The following is a 9,024-nucleotide window of genomic DNA, read 5'->3' as shown; positions in this document are numbered from 1 at the left end:
CATAAGGAAGGATTCGGAGCGGCTGTGTCAGCCACAGACACCCATTCCTCAGACCATCTAGAGAGAACTTCCCAGGAAAAAGGCAAGTAACTAACAACTTCCAGCTCTGAAGCCTAAAAGCTTTGTCTCAGCCTTTAGGTCAAGGTTCCTCAGTGCGTGTACGGAGCACAGTCCTTTGTGGCTAGCCATTTCTTTACTGGGTAAGCTTTCCTGTTATTTCCCACTCATGTCCCTGAGACTTCCTTTCGTCTAATTCCTGGAGGATCCAATTGACATGGGCAGAGAAACTGACTCCTTGCACCATAGTGAATCCGCTCTGAAGCACTCTTATCCATGCACTGTCTCATCTTCCCCCCTCCAAAAAGATCCAGGTAAGAATGGGGTCATGGTTAAATACCAAATGATTTGTAGCAGACAACTAGACCTTGATGGACTCAAAGTCAGGCCTAAGTATATGTGACTACAAAATTCAGGCTCTTGATCTCTAGTGGTGACTCACTGGGGACTGGTTGAGATGGCAATGTCCTAAAGATGGTGTCGAGGCACACAGAGGTGGATGGCACTGGACCAGGAGACCCTAGAGTCCTTCAGAACTTACTAATTCTGTCTCTGTAGCTTTGTAAGATGCACATGTACACGTGAATGTCATGCAAACCCCATGTTAGGAAAAAAGAGATTGAGATTTCAATTTGGTGTCCAGTGGAGTGACCTCAGGCAAAAGACCTGATTTCTCCAAACACCCTAGTTTCCACAGCAACCGGAACAACCTGATTCCCCTGATGAGCTAGTGCCCTGGCCACTAAATGTCCCTCTCCATGACAGCCTCATCCCCTATCAATGGGATGCCTACTCCAGATGCCCAAAGAAAGAGATGGGTTTTGTCCTCTGGCTCTCTAGATGACTTGAGTATATACTCTTGGTTGAAGAAACTGGTGTTGGCAGCCCGAGGACCTCAAATAGAATACATAAAGAAGACCTAGGTAAACAGCTCTGATTTTCCTGGCTGCTTCTGGAGAAGCTCTGGGTCAGAGGCAAGCTGAGGGTAGAGGAGACCTACCTCTCCTAGCTACCACAACAGGCAGTTACCCTGCAAAGGTTCCATTTTGGCCCTGTTGGGTAGAGGGTGCAGTAGTTGACAGTGACCTCTTAACTGTCTGCCGAGGCCCATTACCCTCAGATTACTTTCCTTACCTAATGCCACCCCCCTCAACTTTGCCCTGCCGACTCAAGACCTTTTACCTTTTCCTTCGTCGGGGGGGGGGGGGATGTCTAAAGAAAAAAGGAAAACACAGAACTCCAGGAATTGCTGTTTGACCTGAGGACACAAAAAACTCAGCCAAGGTGAGATTGACCCCCAATGCCTTGGGTGAACACCTCAACCACGTAAGTGGCCTTTTATCATACCCGTGGCTCATTAGGGTTCTGGGTCCAAGCCAAGGAATTGCCAAGGACAAGACAGACAGCACCTGCTTGCAAACTCAGCAGTGCTGGCTTCCCTCTGAGGCCTTTCTTACTGTGGGAGCCAGGGAGGAGTGAGCCAGGAGCAAGCTAGAAGTGGGGGTGAGTTGCGCTGAGCTAGAGCTGCGCCTGACAAGTGACACTTTGACGAGAGACACGATGACGAGTCCCAGGGGAGGCTGTGGAGTCTGGTTCCTGCAGACAGTGTTTCCCCTAGGGCAGTCTCTTTCGTGCCTGAGAGTGCTCTGTGTGTGCGTGTGTGTGTGTGTGTGTGTGTGTGTGTGTGTGTGTGTGTGTGTACGTATGAAGCTGGCTTCTCTAAGTAAGATTGAGCTCTACAGCAAGCTTCACAGAGGAGCCCCGAAATAGTGTGTGTGTGTGTGTGTGTGTGTGTGTGTGTGTGTGTGTGTGTGTGTATGTTGTCCTTGGACATCAAGAGCCTGCATAGCAAGCCAGCCACTTGCCCTTGAATTTAAGAGGTCCCTCCTGGAATTGCTCTGTCCTCCTCCTCCTTGGTCCAAAGGTTGGTAAGGGAGAGAAGAACAGCCCCCAGGCTGCTGACTTGTCTGTTTTAGTCTCAAGCCACAAGGAACACAACAAAATGCAGCCTGTCTTTCCAGAGGGCCTGCAGTCTAGGTCCTGTCAACTATAAAATGGTGTTCATTCTGAAGAACCAAAACAACACACGAAGTCTTTGGAAGGAGGCAGCAAGTGCATATGAAAATGTCTAAGCCAGCAGAAGGCCGCTGAGGTGGTGGACTTCTGTCTTGAGCAGGACTTGTGGAGGGTGTCAACAGTTTTCCTCAGGGCACTGGCAGGGGACTTGGGGAGGTAGATGGAGTGAATGTAGAAGAGAACAAGCAATTAAACAAGCACAGGGTAGAACTGTGTTTCTGCTATGTGGCCCTCCCAGGTCCCCTGTCAGAAGCTAATAAGCAGCCTCCATTTTTTCCTTCATGGTCTAAGATGAGTACACCAAGGCAATTCGAATCAATCCCTCTCTATGCTACTTTTCTTGTTGCTGTGACAAAATACATGACAGAAGCGACTTAAGGGAGGGGAGGTTGGGTTTGAGTCACTGCTTCATGTATTTGGGTCCGTTACAAAGGAGAAGGCATGCTGGGGATTTAGCTCAGTGGTAGAGCGCTTACCTAGGAAGCGCAAGGCCCTGGGTTCGGTCCCCAGCTCCGGAAAAAAAAAAAAAAAAAACCAAAAAAAAAAAAAAAAAAAAACAAAGGAGAAGGCATGCCACAGGTCTTGGTGACTGGAACATTAGACAGACACCCTTTTATAGTGTTGGGCCAGGAAGCAGAGAGAGCTAGGAAGTAGGGTTCATCTATGTCTTCAAAGGCCTTCTTCCCCTAATGACCAATTTCCAGCCTGGCCCCACTTCCCAAAGACTCCCAACAGTCGTGGCCAAATGATTAAGATAAAAGCCTGTGGAGACGTTTCAGATGGAAACCATGACACCCTGTTAGATGACAGTACATGTCTCTGGATCCTCACCTTTGCTGAACCAAAGCATGCTGTGTAGTGTACTGTCCCTGGAACCTGCAAGGACTCCTCCACCAATGACCAAGCCTTTCACATACATGAAGCTGTGCTGTGCTACCCAGTGCTGCCTAAGAATGAAGTGACTGAAAGCAACCATTGCTTTTTGCTCAAGATGTTTGAGTCAGTTCTTCTCCACCTGGCAGCTACAACCCATGCCACAGGTGATTGACAAGGCCTGGGGCATCCCGGTACCTCAGGCACAGCTTGGGCAGCAGGGGCTAGCTCCTGACAACCATACTGCTCTGTCTTCTCTTTCTCGTAGGATGGCTAGATGTTCCTACATTCTATCTCACAGACCCAGGGTCCAAATTTCCGAAGCTCCATGGAAACACTTCCAATGTGTCCTTATTGGAGAAGTCAAACCCAAAGGCCAATCTGGGCTCTAAAAGAGAAGAGATCATGTTTGTTTGTTTGTTTGTTTGTTTGTTTGTTGTTCTAACATGTATGACTTTTGCCTCTATGTGTATAAGTACACCAAATGCATTCCTTGTAATCTCAGAGGTCAGAAGAGGATGTCATGTCCCCTGAAACTGGAGTTATGGATGGCTGTGAGCCACCAGGAGGGTGCTGGAAACCAAACCCTCAAGAGCAGTAAGTATTCTTTTTTTTTTCTTTCACATTTTTTTCTTTGTTAGCAGTAAGTATTCTTAACCACTGAGCCATTGTTCAAGCCCCAGTGACTTCTTGAAGGGAGGAAGCCAAGTACAGTTCCTGGGAGGAACTGTTCACTGCCTTCTTTCAGATGGCCTGAGAGAGACAGAAGCAATCACCACTCCTGAGTCTAAACCTGAAGAGGAGGCACTAGGCCACACCCTTCCAGAAATGCGTATGTCACAGAGGTCTTTCTTCCAAGTCATTTCTCACCTTTGAGCCTGGCTTGGGACACTTAGGGGCTTGCCGTAAGGCCTTCAGTGACATCTGGGGAATGGAATATGTAGATATTTCAAAGGAGGTCCAGGGGAAGCAGGCTGAGGCCAAGGCAAGCTCAAACCTCTGGGGGCATCCCCTAAGTTGAGTTGGGTAGAGGTGGGGTGAGAGCAAGGGGGCAGGGGCTCCCAAGAGTTGGTACTCACAGCCTCCCTGTGTTTAAAAGCCATAAGAAAGTGCTTCCTGGCATTAACAATGCCAGAAAATCTGTCACATAGCAGAAGTAAGCATTCCTTAAGAACTTGGAAGACTTCTTTTCTCATGTCCCAGCTGGTCACTTTTTAGCAAGTAAGAGAACTTAGGGTTTTTAGTAGTCGGGCCTTGGAGCTCTGGGCATCTCTCATTTTGCCTCGAGTTGTGAGTTAGCTCTGGCCATGTGTGTGCCCCTTTATTCCTCTGTCTTTCAGTTATTTTCTATATCAAGTCTATTATATCTTCATAAGAAAGGACAATAGACGCAAAATAACAAAACCTCCCAACAGACTTGTTCCCTGAAAATACCCTTTACGTTAACAGAAACTTCACAGACAAGTGGAACAGCACTTTCCTCACGATACTTGGGAGACTGAGGCAGGAGATTTGAGTTCTAGTTCAGCCTAGCCTGTGTAGGAAGAACCTGTCTATTAATAAATTAGTAAATAAATAAGAAGAGGGTGAGGGGGTGGCGGTGAAGTGATTCATCCTGTAAAAGCGCTTGCTGCCAAGCCTGAAGGCCTGAGTTTGATCCCTGGAACCCATCCATAGTGGAAGGAGCAAACCGATTCCATCCATGACCTCATCCTGCACTCTGCAGCAGGCATGTGACACATACCCATGTTACACACATTCAACAAACAAAACGTTTAAGAGAGAGAAGGAAAAGCCAAGAATAGCATCAATGTCCAATAATAATAACGCTGCTAAATTCTGATGACTCCATAGGGTAGAAAACCCTACAGCCATCTCCAGTGAGTTTTATACTGATAAAAGAAAGGCTGGTTCTACAATAAGGGGTGACCTCAATCAGCTCTTTAGCCAACCCCAAAAGTCAAATACCATCCACAGTCCCACTTTCTTTTTTATTTTGTTTTTGAGGTAGAGCATCACTGTGTAGTCCTGGCAGGCCAGGAAATGCGAATGTAGGCCAGCCTAGCTTTGAATTCAGAGAGATAAGCCTGCCTCTGCCTGCCAAATGCTGGGATTAAAGGTGTGTGCCACCATGCCAAGCTTCAGTGCCCCACTCTAAAGTTGGAAAAGTGGAGGCCTACAGAAGGGAAACAAACACGATTATCATTGATCCTATAAGGGCACATGCTTGAATCCAGACAGCGGCGTTTCTGCCCCACCTACTGAACTGCTGTAATGTGTCCACTTTATCACAGCCCCGAAAAAGTTGTGTCAAGTGTGAGCAGGCAATTATCTCTAGCAAAGGATCGTGAGCAAGTGACATTGATATCATCACGTTTTTCTGTATATTCCCAATTTTGTATAAAAAGGATAAAAAGAAATGGAATTCCTGACCAGCAAAACCTCACCCAGTGAAGCCAAGGCATGGTGGCACACACCTGTAATCCCAGCTCTCAGAGGTGAGAGGATGATGGATTTGAGGCCACCTTGGACTACAAAACAAACAAACAAAAACCAGACAGGTGGGCTAGGATGTGGCTCAGCTGGTAGAATACATGCCTGGTATTCTGGGTTGGAAGTCAAGCACCCAAGAATCACATAAATTATCGGATATGGTAGCTTATGCCTATAATCCTAAGGAGGTGGAGGCAGAAGGATCTGGAATTCAAGGTCATTTTTGACTAAACAGTGAGTTTGGAGCCAGCCTGGGATACATAAGAACCTGTGTCAATAACAAAACAATAAAATAAATTTCGCCCACTGGCCTTAAGGTTGGAAAGTTTCCCTTTCTTCCTGAACCTGTCCTTGCCCTGGCTCCTGCCAGGGCCCCCTCTTGGCTCTCTTCCTGAGGAAGCAGTCCCGGCTGGCTCGCCGTTTCTTGGCAGCCTGTCGCTGTCAGTATTTGACCAGACCTCACAGGTCCCAAATGACTGCTGAGAAGCAGCTGCTTCCCCCACACAGAGCCGCCCCTCCCAACCACGCAGCGCCCGACTTTCAATGCCCCAGCATCTGGCATCCACGTGTGTCTTATCCCCAGCTAAATCACTGGGCGCTTTCAGTGCAAACGTGACTTCCACACATCTTGCCTGAGCCCACATCACCTGCAGCACCCGTGGTCTCCACAACCTCCCAAAACACATTTACCCATTTTGTGGTGGATACGTGGAAGCCTAGACAACGCGAACTGTGCAAGAGAGGACCTGCACACCAGATCTCCAGGTCCACCTTGGTGGGGAGGGATAAAACAAATACAGTAGGGTTCAAACAGCAGCCACCAGGGGTAGCAGCTTGAGAATGCTGGGAAAGAAGCAGACAATGAACACTAGAAATCCACTGGAGAGGCAGAGTGTGGAAGCTCGATCCTTACAGCAAGCCTACATCCTCACTCTATGTGACATTCAAGTGCAAGCCCCAATAGGCTTCTTTGTCCCTGAGAATGTCCCCATTGATCAGTCAGTATACATATTTATGGAGCCCAAGGTGACAAGTTACAAGTTACAAGTCACGGGTTCATAAGAATGGAGGAAGGACTAGAAAGCTTTCGCACGCATGCGCGCGCACACACACACACACACACACACACACACACACACACATACACACACACTTAGAGATTTGAGAGACTTGTTCTTATAGATATGGTATGATATTTTACCTCTACCTTTTATAAGGATAGATCAAAAGTATCTCGTGTGTGTGTCTGTGTCTGTGTCTGTGTTTCCTTCAGCTTGCTTTTACTTCAAGCTCACAATCCTCCAAGTGCTATGATTGTAAGCATGTATCCTCAAACCCCACTGTCTTAGTGCAACCCCAATAAATGGTTTGTAAGCTAATGGACACAGTGGTATATGGTTATCGTTCTAAAATTTGTCCCTACTCTGAAATTCTTCCTCTTGCATAAGACTTTGCATTTTCTCACTCAAAGTGGAAGACATCTCTTGCCCCTTTATGGTGAGCCTGTATTTATGACTTCCTTTGGACAATGAGCTGTAAGCAAAGAGGCAGCAAGCAAAGGTTTGTGATGTGGTCATGAGATCTGGTTAACTGGTGTTCCTGCCAGGATGAGGAGAAGAGTAGGTCTGGTTGGCCAGAAGGCAACTGAGTCAGCCCCAGCTTCTCACCACAGACCTTCCCTCTTCCCTCTACCAGGCACCCTGGCTGCTGTATCAAAGGCATGAAGCCAAGAACTCTCCATCTACTCAACAGCTCTACGTGTTCAATTCCCTTGACCAGACTCACAGAGTCAGCAAACAGCAAATGAGGGTGTAAATTCAGCAGTTGGGCTCCAGAACCTTCCAGATGGGCCACCTGGGTGAACTGCTCCCTGGTGACCTCAGTCACCAGAAGAATTTAGGCTTCAAGCCAATGAGAACACTACTTATTCAAAGAAAACTCATGTCTGTGTCTCATTTCAATCCCTGCCTGGTAAGGACTCCAGAATATTTCTACCAACTTCCTCCATCTGCCTACCACTATCTCCACCACTACCGCCATCACCATTACCACCACCACTACCATCACCACCGTCACCACCACCATACCCCAACCCCCACAACCCCCACTACCACCACCACCCCCATACTTACCGTCTCAGAAGAGGTTATGAAACCCCTACAGGGGTAGTTGGAATCAACCTCCCAGTGCGTTTTACCTTCTCCAGATAGATTTTACTTTTTAGTAGAGTTTCACTATATTTTTCTGGCTGGCCTAGAACTTTCTATGTAGACCAAGTTGGCCTTAGACTCACAGAGACCCACTACCTCCACCTCATTAGTGGCGAAATGTAATGTCATGTACTATCATGCCTAACTTCTAGCTAGAATTTGAAACCTCAAAGAACTAATGACTTTCCAACCTCTTGCCAAGGCTGTGACCATAGACCCTTGGTATTGACCTGTAAACATCCTGGTTGGTAACAGGCATCTTAGGACAAGGCTCTCACATTCCAACATATATGTATGTCCATGTACTTCTTATGAAGATAAGTACAAAGACCCCATGCCATGTTGTTGATGGCCTTAAAGGTCTCCAAAAGAAGGGATAGGCCCAGTGCTATTAGAAAACAAATATGTGATGTGTTGAGGGTTGAATTGGGGGCTTAATTGCTGGGTAAGCATCCTGCCACTGACCTTTGTCCTCAGCACTCTTTTGTCCTTTATATTTTTATTACATTTCATTTATGGGAGGGGCATGCACAGTCCATGGTGTGCATGCAGAGGTCAGAGAATAACATACAGGAGTCAGTTCTCTTTTTCTCCATCTGAGTCCTCCAGACCAAACTCAGGTTGTCAGTAATGGACGCAGGCACCTTTGTCTTTTTATTTGGAGACAAAGTTTCACTAAGTTGCTTGGCTTGGCTCTGAATTCACTTTGTAACCTAGGCAGGCCTTCCCCCTAAGCAGCTGGTATTCCAGGTCTGTGCAACCAGGACTGGCTAAAACATGCTGTTTGGTTGGGTTTTGTTTTGTTTTCTTTTGTTTTGGGGGTTCTTTTTTTTGGTGTTTTGTTTGCTTTGTTTTGTTTTTGGAGACAGGGTTTCACTGTATAGCCCTGGCTAGCCTGGAACTTACTCCAGAATGCTGGCATTAAAGGTACCACCATGTCAAGCTCGAATGTATCTTTTATCTATGATATTTTTAAGTTATAACAGGTTTATCAGGGGCGTGTCCCCATCATGAGTTAAGGTGCAAGTACACTTCAAAAGATTAAAATGATAAATTTGACATGTGTATTTTACTACACACTACTACAACAATAGTAAACAAAACAAAACAAAACTTTTGGCAGCTTAAAACAGCTCTGCCAGGGCTGTGAATTCACCCAGGATACACTGGACAGCCCTGAGAATTCACCTGGACTCATCTGTCTATGGTCAGATTGGCTGGCCCCTTGGATGCAGAATGTGCATGTCTCCTAGTTGGTGCTGTGTGTCAGCTGGGTGTTACCAGTGACTGATAAACATCCCTTCTCCTGCCTCAA

The 9,024-nt window shown here is 46.8% G+C and overlaps 1 long non-coding RNA gene across 1 annotated transcript; it reads left to right on the top strand.

The window, feature by feature from the left end:
• The first annotated feature begins 2,701 nt into the window (after positions 1 to 2,701).
• On the top strand, positions 2,702 to 8,656 carry LOC120099268 (uncharacterized). Its single transcript, XR_015646472.1, has 3 exons — positions 2,702 to 3,173; positions 3,275 to 3,603; positions 7,195 to 8,656. It is a non-coding gene; the product is annotated as an uncharacterized LOC120099268 (long non-coding RNA).
• The last annotated feature ends 368 nt before the right edge of the window (positions 8,657 to 9,024 follow it).

The sequence above is a fragment of the Rattus norvegicus genome, chromosome X (genome assembly GCF_021556685.1).
Source record: "Rattus norvegicus strain SHRSP/BbbUtx chromosome X, alternate assembly SHRSP_T2T, whole genome shotgun sequence".
NCBI lineage: Eukaryota > Metazoa > Chordata > Mammalia > Rodentia > Muridae > Rattus > Rattus norvegicus.
This window is presented reverse-complemented; position numbering and strand designations above follow the sequence as displayed.